The 14518-nt window shown below is 37.9% G+C and overlaps 6 non-coding genes across 6 annotated transcripts; all 6 read left to right on the top strand.

Annotated features, from left to right (window-relative positions):
- Window positions 1–2484: 2484 nt before the first annotated feature.
- Window positions 2485–2556, top strand: TRNAH-GUG (transfer RNA histidin (anticodon GUG)). Its single transcript has one exon. It is a non-coding gene; the product is annotated as a tRNA-His (tRNA).
- Window positions 2557–4813: 2257 nt separating this feature from the next.
- On the top strand, window positions 4814–4885 carry TRNAH-GUG (transfer RNA histidin (anticodon GUG)). Its single transcript has one exon. It is a non-coding gene; the product is annotated as a tRNA-His (tRNA).
- Window positions 4886–6700: 1815 nt separating this feature from the next.
- Window positions 6701–6772, top strand: TRNAH-GUG (transfer RNA histidin (anticodon GUG)). Its single transcript has one exon. It is a non-coding gene; the product is annotated as a tRNA-His (tRNA).
- Window positions 6773–7236: 464 nt separating this feature from the next.
- TRNAH-GUG (transfer RNA histidin (anticodon GUG)) lies at window positions 7237–7308 on the top strand. The gene has a single exon. It is a non-coding gene; the product is annotated as a tRNA-His (tRNA).
- Window positions 7309–9292: 1984 nt separating this feature from the next.
- TRNAH-GUG (transfer RNA histidin (anticodon GUG)) lies at window positions 9293–9364 on the top strand. Its single transcript has one exon. It is a non-coding gene; the product is annotated as a tRNA-His (tRNA).
- A 980-nt stretch (window positions 9365–10344) lies between these two features.
- On the top strand, window positions 10345–10416 carry TRNAH-GUG (transfer RNA histidin (anticodon GUG)). Its single transcript has one exon. It is a non-coding gene; the product is annotated as a tRNA-His (tRNA).
- Window positions 10417–14518: the final 4102 nt, after the last annotated feature.

Below are 14518 nucleotides of genomic sequence, written 5' to 3'. Positions count from 1 at the left end.
ATTTCTGCTTGACAAAAGTTAAGCAACAAGGACGTCACAAAACAGTTGAGTATCCACAAGTGGCTTCTATGACAAAACCTGTTCCACATTCAAGTTCGGTCCCGTATCCTGTTTATCCAAAGCGGAAACGAGCGCCCTCTGTTGAATCGACCGTTACAAAAAGTGAGGAGGAATTCAAGGAGGAATGCGAGGAAGACTTCGAGGTGGAATTGGAAAGAAACCCAAAACTGTTTACACAATCCGAATTTAATGATTTGGTGCGAGATCTCGACTTATCGAAGGAGAAATCCGAATTGCTGGCATCACGCTTGAAAGAACACAACATGCTGAGCAAAGAGGTCAAAATTTCTTGTCACAGGAATCGTCACAAGAAATTTGACAAATATTATTCTACAAAGGACAAGGCATGTTTTTGCCATGACGTAAACGGCTTGTTTGAAGAGTTTGGTGAGCCATATGATCCAGCTGAATGGCGTTTATTCATCGATAGCAGCAAGTTGAGCTTGAAAGCCGTTTTACTGCATCAAGGGAATGAGAAACCTTCTATTCCATTAGCTCATGCCGTTAATATGAAGGAAACGTATGAATCAATGGCTCTATTGCTCAATTTGATAAATTACAATCAACACAATTGGAAAATTTGTTCCGATCTTAAAATGGTTGCCATGTTGACTGGATTGCAACAGGGATACACAAAATATATGTGTTTTTTGTGTAAATGGGACAGTCGAGCTCGTAAGGAACACTACGTCCGAAAAGATTGGCCAAAACGGGATAATTTCACAATTGGTAAAGACAACGTTAAAAATGATCCTCTTGTGGTAAAAGAACGCATAATACTTCCACCACTACATATAAAACTTGGGCTATTCAAAAATTTCGTCAAAGCGTTGCAAAAAGAAGGGCCGGCATTCCAGTACTTGAAATCAGTATTTCCAAATTTATCTGACGCAAAGATAAAGGAAGGTGTATTTGTTGGCCCACAGATCAAAAAACTGCTCAATGATTCCGCATTCAATACAGTTTTGACACCAGATGAGGAAGAAGCGTGGAAATCGTTCCAGCGTGTTGTCACAACCTTCTTAGGAAATTTCAGAAGCCCAGATTATGAGGAAGTCGTCGATGAATTGCTCAAAAATTATGAGAAAATAGGTATAAATCACAAATATTGTGTTTGTTACATATAATTAATTTCAAATCCTTTTATTTCACTGAACACAGGTGTGAATATGTCTTTGAAGATACATTTCCTACATTCTCACATGGATTTTTTCCCGGAAAATCTTGGTGACGAGAGTGATGAGCACGGCGAACGTTTTCACCAACAAATGAAGATGATGGAACGTCGTTACCAAGGGTTTTGGGATGAAGCAATGATGGGTGACTATTGTTGGTTTCTGATTCGAGAAACAAGTTCAAAACATCGAAGACAAAGTCATTCGATTCTCAATCATTTTTAATAAAACCTAAATAAATTTCTTTTGTATCAACTCGGTTTTAAATCCTGATATGCCTTAATCAAATTGATATGTAGAGAAAAGAATCTCCCATGAAAACTTTACATGCGATTTGGATGCTTACAACGACACCTAGAAAAGGAACTCTAAAGCTGTTGTATTTCAGCAACATTTTTAAGTGTTTTACAAAAATGCTCATAACTTCGACAATTTCCAACCGATTGCATCCATTAAAGGCTCATTTTCTCCGGTTTTGAATGGACTTTAAGAATAAATTATGGAATGATTTTTTGAATCTTTTATCCCATTAAAAATGTTGATTAAAACAAGATTTTTATGGAAAATTCACAGGAAAAATAAAAAAAATGCTGTAAATTTTTAAATGACTTCAAAATTAAATTTTTAATTAAGACATAATATTAAAGTAAACGATAGCAAATTTATTTAGCTCCATTTTCATAAAAAAAAAGATTTAAAATTGGTGCACTAGTTCCAAAGATATTGACATTTTAGTAATCGTGCTTTTGTCCAAAATTCAAAAAATCAAAATTTTTGTATATCTCAAAAATGGCTCTACTTTAATTTTTTCTGACCACGGCATTGAATTCAGCGTGGGATTTTGCATTGGAAATGATCATCACCTTACCGAGTTCAAAAGTGCTGTAAACTAGTGTTATTGGATGTATCAATCCTGCAAAAAAAATGTATAAAAAGGCGTGCATCCTTTTATGTATTATTTCTATAAACTACGGGAATATGAAATTTCCCTGTTCTGAAAGTACAGTACGAAATCGAATTTTTTGTCTGTGCGAACCTCAACCTGCGATTAGTTTAAAAAAAAAAACGATCAAGAGGACGTTAGTCAGAAACAGGCAGTCACACTCTTGATACCCGGTCCAGATTGGAAGTGAATAATAAACGAATTCATTATAAAAATCTTGGTCAAAACAACTAACTGTTTCATATGACCTTGAAAGTGCAGAATATCTAGACGAATCGATTACTCTTCGATCACCAATCCTCTATAGCCGTGATCGTCTAGTGGTTAGGACCCTACGTTGTGGCCGTAGTAACCCAGGTTCGAATCCTGGTCACGGCAATGACTCCAGCAGTCATTGTCACGGAGAGGTTATACTTTTTTAACAAAATTGCTCAGTTGCCATACGTTAGAAGCGTTCACGAAACGAAAATCAATTATTTCATTCATGTATTTCACTTATACATTTTTGCCAAGACATCCGCCTTATACATTCCATAAGACAAACCACATAGGTCCTATAAGAATGCGTAAAAGGTATGTGTGACCGCTTATACATTTCACTTGACACATGATCTTCATTAACTTTCTGCAAGACGTCTGCTTATTAGTTGACTTATACATTTTATGAATAATCAGCAATAGAGATTTGCCAAAAGGTATAAGGAGATTTCTATCCGTGTTAGGTTCCTATAGTTGTCTATGGAGTACACAACTATAGGAACCTAACGCTTCTAACGTACCGCAACTGTAGGAGCGTTTACCCTACGGGTTGTATTTCACAACTGAACGCAACACGATGAAATGGAAATCAAAAGCTCGTTAAATGGTGCGCCAATGAGCTTTCGTAATATCAAATGCAATGCTCTTGTATAGCAATGTCACAGACAAGCAGACATAATTCTTCTACTTCTGCTGCCCTGCTAATCGGCACCCAAATTATACCACCGCTCATCACTTTAATGTGTACACAGCAAATAAATATAATATGTATATGTTATTCATAATGATGTATTGAACATCAATACTGGTAAAAGTGGATACAATATTATACTCATCAAAATTATTTGTTTTAAAATTCAGTGTACATCGTACAGTGCAAAATTACACAACAAGCGAAACAACCAATGTGCTGCTTTTTTGGATGTAATATTCAACAACTTTTTATCTGTATTCGTCAGATTTTTATGTGTTATGTTTCTCCAGCGAAATGCCTTGGCCCCGTTATAATTTTCAAGAGATGAATCTACAAAATTGCCCTGAAAGAGAACTGGCATCACTGATAAGATCGAAATATGGTGGGTTGCCGAACGCTCCAGTGGCGCTACCATGAAAAATGCGAGCAAATTTCCAATTAAAACCTTATTTGCAAAGAATGTGATTGTAAGAGTTATGTCTGTTTGTCTGTGGCAATGTTAAAAATAGACTTCGTGAAAAAAGAAATAACAAACCAAAAGGTTATCAAAATAGGAAAGTTTCATATCCTAAATATATCATCAGTCAGTAATGACATACAACTTATGTAGGCATTGTCAACTCTATAATCTCTCATAAATAGCATGTAATTGCCTAAAAGCCATCTTTGTTTCGTTAGTAGGTTAGTCCTTTTGTATCCATATATCAGTCCAAAAAAAATGGACTGTGACCAGTTCCATATGACCTTGAAAGTGCAGAATATCTATGCGAATCGATTACTCTTTCATCACCAATCTTCTATTGCCGTGATCGTCTAGTGGTCCAGGACCCTATGTTGTGAACGTAGAAACCCAGGTTCGAATCCTGGTCACGGTAATGTCTCCAGCAGTCTTTGCACGGAGAGGTTATACTTTTTTTTAACAATAAACGGCGATTGCATCGGTCCTTACCTAAGAGAAGAGGTGACAATACGGGGGCGAAAATCAACCACTTTTCTGTTAAACGTGAACCAGCTCCTGATTGGCCGATTTCATGTGCGTAAGATAGAGATAGAGATAGAGATAGAAATAGAAATAGAAGAGGAAGAAGCCAATTGTCACCTCTTCCTCTTAGGTCCATACCTACTGTGACTTGTATTTCGCAATCTAACGCAACATATGGTTATAGCAAAAATCAAATTTACCGTTAAATCACAGACAAACATACATAACACATTGTATATTTCTCACTGTTAAACATCGTGGCTAAAACATTACCGCCATCTGTTGAGCACACTGTGGTGGGCAGTACGCGAACAGATGGCGGTAGTGTGTGGGAATTGCGCAAGGGACTATGTGCGCAACAGGTGGCGGAACTACCTACTACGATACTTTTAAATTGACCGTTAAATGCTTGTTCAAGCGTTTTTACATTTCTGTCAAATATTTGGCTAAAACGTCCTCCCAACTGTAACTTTATATTCACAACTGACTGTGGCAATACATTATGCCCAGATTAATATACAAATAAAACTTGAACGGATCGGGATTTGATCCCACTACTGCATACGATTAGCAATGTTAAAAATGGACATGATAAAAATAAACGAAATGCATCTAAGAGTGTTTGTCAACGTAATTGTTTGACCTTGAAAGTGCAGCATACCTACACGATTCGATTGCTATTCAATTACTAATCCTCTATAGCCGTGATCGTCTAGTGGTTAGGACCCTACGTTGTGGCCGTAGTAACCCAGGTTCGAATCCTGGTCACGGCAATGGCTCGAACAGTCATTGTCACGGAGAGGCTAGATTTTTTTGTCTGAATCCAGGAACTATAACAGCCAATTAATATGTATAATGTGATTATCTCACAATCGAAAACAACGTAGCAAACCCACTGATTGTATATTTCACAACTTGTGCCGCCATATTGCGTAGGTATAATATTGCGCATTGCGCACATTATAAGTCAGGTTATAAGTGCGAAAACGCTAATAAAAGTACACTTTTACGTTCAATCGTGTTGGTGTCTTCGGCGCACTTATTGGCTCATAACGAAAATATGCACAGAAGACACCAAGACGATACAACGTCGAAGTGCACTGATATTAGCGATTCCGCACTTTTGAGGGCTCCAGTTTTAGCTGCAAAATACAATATGAAAACTGAATTTCACAATATAACGCAACGACCAGTTTCAAGCCTAGAGCACGTTATTATTAGTATAAGCTTGCATACAAGTCGTTGCATGCAGTGGCCGGTGAAATAATTCATCAAGATTGGTCAATGTATGTTCGGTTGAAATATTTCTCTCTGAATTTATCGTAAGCACAGGTGAACTGTGGCAGGAAGGAAATTCACAAGAAGTCTTTCAATGTAAAAATAATTCATTTAGGTATTTGAATAAAATATGCTTGTTTGGACTTGAAACAATGTCAATCTTCAATTGAACCTCCATCCGCAACGTGCGCCAGGTTCTTATTTTACCATTCAGGTGCATATTCCTTCAGGTGTGGGACAAATTTAGTCTGAGGTCAGCTGTGCTCAAACGGCGGTCACAGATAACCTTGAAATTGCATAATATCTACTCGATGTGATTGTCCATCCATTACCATTATTCTGTAGCCATGATGGTTTAGTGGTTATGACGCTACGTTGTGGTCGTAGTAACCCAGTTTCAAATCCTGGTCATGGCACTGGCTCCCGCTGTAAGCCATTTTCACGAAGAAGTTGAAAGTACGATTAGGTTATAAGAAAGTCAAATCAAAGCTATACCCTTGAATGGTGTGATTAAATAAGGTACACCGGGGCAAATGGGAATACGGGGTAAGTGGGAACGGTGGATATTAACTCATTCTAAAAGAAATTTCTAGGGTCATAACCCCTCCTGACAATAGTTCCAACGCTTACATTGTATATCATAGTACCATTTGAATTCGCTGGTTAACATACGAGTTATGCAAGTCTTGTAAACTATATAAACCATTGTAAATAACATGTAAATGCAAACGATGACGAACTTCATAACTATCATATATACACTGGGGTCGGTTTTTACGCGGCTATACGTTCTGCGTAAAAAAAACGCGAGAAAAAACGGTGTAAATTCTAAAATCCGTGCAACCAAAAAAAAGGCGTAAATCTGCTTAAAAAACCTGAAAAAAAATAATTAAAGTTTAAACGTGTTTTAGGTAGAATATAACCGAATAAAGACACCCACTTAAATTCCGAAAACCGCTCGAATAAAATCGTGTAAATTTCGGAATCCGAATAAATCCCAAAAATCGCATAAAAAAGCTGCGTTAAAACCGACTCCAGCGTATTTGTCAAATTATTGCGAGCCCCAACAAACAATTTGAGCTGATTAAAGGCTGAATAAGCGATTTTTTACTCGAAGAAGTATATTTTTTGCCTGAATAAGCTCTTATTCCGCTTCCAATGTTTGTTGGGGGATTAAGTTTTCCTTTTTCAAAAAAGCAGAAGTCCTTGCATCTATGAATTTAGATCAAAATAATTGACTGTTTCATATGACCTTGAAAGTGCAGAATATCTACACCATTCGATTGCTATCCAATTACTAATCCTCTATAGCCGTGATCGTCTAGTGGTTAGGACCCTACGTTGTGGCCGTAGTAACCCAGGTTCGAATCCTGGTCACGGCAATGTCTCCAGCAGTCATTGTCACGGAGAGGTTATCTTTTTTTAACTCCCGAGAAGAGAAACCCTTATCGTATCGGTCTTATACCTACTGTGACTTGTATTTCACAACCTAATGCAACATATTGATAAAATAAAATCAAAGCTACCGTAGAATGGTGCTCCGATGTGTTTTCACATTTGTGTCAAATATTCTTCTTTTTATTTTTTAGTCAAATATCCTCCCAAGTAGAATTTTACATTGCCAACTGACTGTGACAATACATTATGTCCAGATTATTTTATTAAAAAAATAGAATGGACCGGGATTTGATCTCACTACTCTCGGCATTCTCTTAACAATGTTAAAAATGGACATGATAAAAATAAACGAAATGCATCTAAGAGTGTTTGTCAACGTAATTGTTTGACCTTGAAAGTGCAGAATATCTACACCATTCGATTGCTATTCAATTACTAATCCTCTATAGCCGTGATCGTCTAGTGGTTAGGACCCTACGTTGTGGCCGTAGTAACCCAGGTTCGAATCCTGGTCACGGCAATGGCTCGAACAGTCATTGTCACGGAGAGGTTAGATTTTTTAACAAAATTCCGCAGTTGACATACGTTAGAAGCGTTAGGTTCCTATAGTTTGTCTATGGAGTACACAACTATAGGAACCTAACGCTTCTAACGTACCGCAACTGTAGGAGCGTTTACCCTACGGTTTTTATTTCACAACTGAACGCAACACGATGAAATGGAAATAAAATGCTACCGTTAAATGGTGCTCCAATGAGCTTTTGTAATTTCAAATGCAATGCTCTTGCATAGCAATATCACAGACAAGCAGACATAATTCTTCTGCTTCTGCTTGTGCTGCCCTGCTAATTAGCACCCAAATTATACCACCGCTCACCACTTTAATGTGTACACAGCAAATAAATATAATATGTATATGTTATTCATAATGATGTTTTGAACATCAATACTGGTAAAAGTGGATACAATATTATACTCAACAAAATTATTTGTTTTAAAATTAAGTTTACATCGTACAGCGTAATATTACAGAACAAGCAAATCAACCAATGTGCTGCTTTTTTGGATGTAATATTCAACATCTTTTTATCTGTATTCGTCAGATTTTTATGTGTTATGTTTCTCCAGTGGGATGCCTTGGCCCCGTTATAATTTTCAAGAGATGAATCTACAAAATTGCCCGGAAAGAGAACTGGCATCACTGATAAGATCGAAATATGGTGGGTTGCCGAACGCTCCAGTGGTTTCCAATTAAAACCTTATTTGCAAAGAATGTGATTGTGAGAGCTATGTCTGTTTGTCTGTGGCAATGTTAAAAATAGACTTCATGAAAAAAAAATAACAAACCAAAAGGTTATCAAAATAGGAAAGTTTCATATCCTAAATATATCATCAGTCAGTAATGACATACAACTTATGTAGGAATTGTCAACTCTATAATCTCTCATAAATAGCATGTAATTTCCTAAAAGCCATCTTTGTTTCGTTAGTAGGTTAGTCCTTTTGTATCCATATATCAGTCCAAAAAAAATGGACTGTGACCAGTTCCATATGACCTTGAAAGTGCAGAATATCTATGCGAATCGATTACTCTTTCATCACCAATCTTCTATTGCCGTGATCGTCTAGTGGTCCAGGACCCTATGTTGTGAACGTAGAAACCCAGGTTCGAATCCTGGTCACGGTAATGTCTCCAGCAGTCTTTGTCACGGAGAGGTTATACTTTTTTAACAATAAACGGCGATTGCATCGGTCCATACCTAAGAGAAGAGGTGACAATACGGGGGCGAAAATGAACCACTTTTCTGTTAAACGTGAACCAGCTCCTGATTGTCCGATTTCATGTGCGTAAGATAGAGATAGAGATAGATAAAGATAGAGATAGAGATAGAAAAAGAAGAGGAAGAAGCCAATTGTCACCTCTTCCTCTTAGGTCCATACCTACTGTGACTTGTATTTCGCAATCTAACGCAACATATGGTTTTAACAAAAATCAAATTTACCGTTAAATCACTGACAAACATACATAACACATTGTATATTTCTCACTGCTAAACATCGTGGCTAAAACATTACCGCCATCTGTTGAGCACACTGTGGTGGGCAGTACGCGAACAGATGGCGGTAGTGTGTGGGAATTGCGCAAGGGACTATGCGCGCCACAGGTGGCGGAACTACCTACTACGATACTTTTAAATTGACCGTTAAATGCTTGTTCGAGCGTTTTTACATTTCTGTCAAATATTTGGCTAAAACGTCCTCCCAACTGTAACTTTATATTCACAACTGACTGTGGCAATACATTATGCCCAGATTAATATACAAATAAAACTTGAACGGATCGGGATTTGATCCCACTACTGCATACGATTAGCAATGTTAAAAATGGACATGATAAAAATAAACGAAATGCATCTAAGAGTGTTTGTCAACGTAATTGTTTGACCTTGAAAGTGCAGAATATCTACACGATTCGGTTGCTATTCAATTACTTATCCTCTATAGCCGTGATCGTCTAGTGGTTAGGACCCTACGTTGTGGCCGTAGTAACCCAGGTTCGAATCCTGGTCACGGCAATGACTCGAATAGTCATTGTCACGGAGAGGTTAGATTTTTTAACAAAATTGCGCAGTTGACATACGTTAGAAGCGTTAGGTTCCTATAGTTTGTCTATGGAGTACACAACTATAGGAACCTAACGCTTCTAACGTACCGCAACTGTAGGAGTGTTTACCCTACGGTTTGTATTTCACAACTGAACGCAACACGATGAAATGGAAATCAAAAGCTACCGTTAAATGGTGCGCCAATGAGCTTTCGTAATATCAGATGCAATGCTCTTGTATAGCAATGTCACAGACAAGCAGACATAATTCTTCTGCTTCTGCTGCCCTGCTAATCGGCACCCAAATTATAACACCGCTCATCACTTTAATGTGTACACAGCAAATAAATATGTTATTCATGATGATGTATTGAACATTAATATTGGTAAAATTGGATATGTACAATATTATACTCATCAAAATTATTTGTTTTAAAATTCTGTGTACATCTTACAGTGTAATATTACACAACAAGCGAAACAACCAATGTGCTGTTGTTTGGATGGAATATTCAACATCTATTTCTTTCACCCTTATAATTTTCAAGAGCTGACATCTACAAAATTGCCCTGAAAAAGAACTAGCATCACTGATAATATGGTGGGTTGAAGAACGCTCTAGTGGCGCCACCATGAAAAATGCGAGCACATTTCGAATTAAAACCTTATTTGCGAAGAATTTGATTGTGAGAGTTATGTCTGTTTGTCTGTGGCAATGTAAAAAATAGACTTCATGCAAAAAAAAACAAACGAAAAGGTAAACAGGGAAGCTTTATATCCTAAATACCATTTTAGTTTACTGGCTGAAATACAACCTATGTAGGCCTTGTAAACCCAATAAGCGCTCATAAATAGCATGCATTAGCCATCTTTCGTTAGTCGTTCCATATGACCTTGAAAGTGCAGAATATCTAGACGAATCAATTACTCTTCGATCACCAATCCTCTATAGCCGTGATCGTCTAGTGGTTAGGACCCTACGTTGTGGCCGTAGTAACCCAGGTTCGAATCCTGGTCACGGCAATGGCTCCAACAGTCATTGTCACGGAGAGGTAGCAATTTTTTTTTGTATTGCACACTCTATACCTACAGATTGTATTTCACAATCGAATGCAACATGGCAATAAATGCGAGCAGTGAACGACCAGCGAAAACGATACGAGTTCGATTGATTTCCCTTCCATTCGCATGTTACGTCGTTTACTGGCGAGTATCGTACTTCGCGTTTGTTGTTTTGCGTTTCTATATAATGGAGTGGGAAATTCGAGGTTATGTTTTACCGAAAGGTGGTGCGAGCTTGAACTTATTTCAGAAGTATAGTGTGTTCATACATTAGTGATCAGTGTCTGCCTTCATACACTTTCTACTTCCTTTTAATAATATTATCACTAATCATTATTCTTGTCAGTTTAAATGATTTTGGTGGAGAGATATTCGAAATAAAAGAAGAAACATAAATAATTAATTTCAATACCGCCCAATCTTACGGCTACGCTGCCTTATGAGAAAGAAGAGGGAATATGAATTTCACAACCGCTTGCAATGAACGGTCCAAAAATAGAATGCGATGTTGAACACAAGCTTGTATAATGCACGGCCGTTCAATCTTACTCATATAAAGAGAGAGTAACTTCTACTCAGATGAAAGCGAAATTTCTTAAAACGTACACTGGAAGGCGAAACTTCTCACTGAAAATGACCTGGGTTCAATCCCAGTCGGCGCCGTCGGGATTTTCTGAGGCATAAAATCTCTGATCACACCTTCCTTCGGAAGGGAAGTAAAGCCGTTGGTCCCCGGTTCATGAGTTGATGGATCGATAGGTAGGGTCCAGATGTGGGAGCTGCCTCACTGGCGTCGTTAGCATTGGTACTCAGTACGGAAAACAAGATCGACGGAAAACAAAGCAAGGAAAAAGAATACGAAACTAACTCAGAGAGTGAGTAACTTTTACTCATTCGTATACAGAAATTTCTAAAAGTGTACACGGCGAATGAGAACGACCCAAATTTGAGTTTAGTTCACTCATAATCGCCAAAAGTGCAGGAACTCAGACCGTGTAGGTTACTCAGCACATAAGTTACCAACGGTTTTAGAAATTTCTCCACACTAATGAGTAAAAGTGACTCACTCTTCGACTAAGATTGATATTCAGTGTTTCATTTCAATTTGCCTGTTTCGGTTCGATGGAAAGCACTGCCCTTCTAAGTTTTTATCGAAAGCTCTGGTGGCCTTGCATAGAATTTTGGCTTGGAGTACACTGAAAACGAAGCTAACTCAGAGAATGAGTCACTTTTACTCATTCGTATGGAGACACTTCTAAAAGCGTAGGTCACTCAGCGCATTACCCTTATAAATTTGGTATGGTTTTGCTTAACGACGTGTTCGGGGTATAATATATAGAATAGTTCTATCATTTGGGTTTATGGTATTTTTTTATTTGGGCAGTAACTTATGAAACTTATTCTTTTAAAAATTTCTCCATACGAATGAGTAAATCTCTGAGTAAGATTCGTTTTCAGTATATTGGAAAAGCCATTCTTGCACTACCGATGAGGCCGATTAAAATTGAGTGCTTTTTAACTCAAAATCGCAAGAAACTTAGGTTACTCAAAGACTGTGTAAAATTTTCCTTACTTTTCCAGGAAACATCTCGAATATTAGAAATATCGAGAGAGGTTTCACTCGGTCTATGAGTATTATCCTGAACTGAGTATAATTCTCGTTGATTTTCTTCAGATTCGTGCAGGTTTTTTTTTAGGAAAACGAGGATAATTTTACTCAGTCTATGTGTAACCAGTCTATGAGTTGCAATTTTGAGTGAAAAACCACTCAATTTTGAGTTGATCTCAAATTCTTGAGAACATTTTATAGAAATCCTGATTTAGATTTCTGAGCGAATACAGACGAATTTTGAAGAATTCGAACGAAGAAACAAATACAAGATGCAGGAAAAAATCTGCTGTCTTAGTAATTACCCATTTAGCATAGTGCTTCGTCCGCCTCAATCGCATTTGGTTTAATGCGTTTATATCGCATAACCGGGAAAAATACCAAGCTGGGAAAAAAAACTGGGAATTAGCTAATCGGGATTTGCTGGTCACCATGAAATTAAGTGAATATTGATCATTAGAGTACTTTCCATAACTACATTGATTTTCATGATGTTTCCTTTTCATTTGATGATTTTTTTTTATCATGAACCAAAAAATACCCTAAATAATGCAAGAAATAAATCATTAAGTAAGGGGTCGAGACGGGCACATGGAATATCACAAGAGCCGGGCCATATAGAATGTTACTGTCTTCGGCAAAGTTGTACAGTTGGTCAATGCCGATTGGTTAGAGAACGAATTTTCTCACTATGCGAGGTATCAAATATATCTTGGGATCTTACTATACCGGAACATATAGTAAGATCCACACATTCCATCGAAATAAGTTGCCGCAACTTGATTGTGACTGGAATAAGTTGCACACAAGTAACCACAATTATTCAGTGACGAGTGTGCTGCTAGGGAAGTTTCCGCCTTCGGAGAAAGTTGTTCAAGTGACCAAGGTCTTCTAAATTGTGGACAGGCTAGTTCAGAATTGTCTCACTATGCAGCACTAGTGTGCATGTAGAATTCCCGTTGACATTCTGATCATCCAAGAAATTGCCCGAGGCTGGAGATCTCATCAATAAAAAAAACGATCTAAGAACTTGTTGTCTTCGGAAAATTATTTCAGTTGATTGAAACCTTCTAGATGGGAGACAGATTAGTTCACAGTTTTCTCACTACACGGCGCTTGTCGTATGTCTATCATCATGAAATCTTAGTCACCTGACCAACCTTGCCGATGGTCAGACTTTCGAAATATAGCACACAGTTCACATTGATACTTGCACCGCATAGGGGAGATGTCTCTAATGTTGGCCTAAGATTGGGCCCATCGCTAAAAATCTGCTATTTATCAATTTTATCTAGATGAACGCGTTATTGGGACGTTACTAATGGATATTTTTGATTGCTATTGAAAATGTAGTCGTTTGCTGAATTTATGTATGGGCCCAAATTAGGGACACTTAGGCCGACATTACCTGCATTTCCCCTAGTGAGAAAATTCTGAACTAATTTGTCTATCATCCGAAAAGCTTTGATCACTTGACTGACGAGGCTCGGTAGCTCAGTGGTTACCGTTTCTGCTTACTGAGCAGAAGGTCAGGCAATCCCAGGCCCGTCCCCTTCCTTGCAATTTTTCACTTTGCCTTATTCTATACCCACTAGATTTTAATGAAAACAAATTCTTCTTTAACACCGATCGCATCACTTACCACAGTGTGGGTCCTGATCTAAAAATATGTGTGTGTGTGTGTGTGTGTGTGTGTGTGTGTGTGTGTGTGTGTGTGTGTGTGTGTGTGTGTGTGTGTGTGTGTGTGTGTGTGTGTGTGTGTGTGTGTGTGTGTGTGTGTGTGTGTGCGTTTGTGTATTATAATCGCTCTACCAAAAAACGATCCCTGCGTGTGCGTGCAACCTTTCCCCACATCCAACATCCCAGTGTTTTCTCGTGGAAGCGCAGAGGATTTCTCGGTTTCCTTCACAGCGAGTACCACGTCAACACATTCCTTCCCATTCCCTAGTTGACCTGCATTCGGACACGGCCGGCGCTGGTATTGCTAAATATTAGATCTCCAGTTCTTACACATTGAGGATGAATGTTAGTCCCAAACATCATCTGTTGGTTCTCTGTGTAATTGCAGCTGATCTGGTAATAACAGAGCAGCAACCGTGGGCGGTCAATCTGATTGATTTTTTTTTTTCGAAAAGCTTTGATCACTTGAACAGGGTGTCCATCCAACCAAGAAAGCCGGGAAATCCGGAAAAAAACCGGGAATTCGGATTTGCCGGGAAAAATGCGGGAAAACCCAATTTGCACCGGGAAAGATAATGTATACTCATCCTAAGTAACATTTTTGGTTTTATCATAGTCTTGTAGGCCATAATTTGATATTCAAGAATCATTTAAACCCTTATAAAACTGGCAATTTTACATGAATTCAATAAAAAAAATTTAATACACATAATTATATTCATTTGTTTACACTTCTGTTTACAGTTTTCATATTATGCTTTCACTGTGGTAAAG

Source organism: Ochlerotatus camptorhynchus, unplaced genomic scaffold, assembly GCF_037179485.1.
Source record: "Ochlerotatus camptorhynchus isolate MF236.1 unplaced genomic scaffold, CSIRO-AGI_Acam_v1.1 ptg000137l, whole genome shotgun sequence".
Lineage (NCBI taxonomy): Eukaryota > Metazoa > Arthropoda > Insecta > Diptera > Culicidae > Ochlerotatus > Ochlerotatus camptorhynchus.
This window is presented reverse-complemented; position numbering and strand designations above follow the sequence as displayed.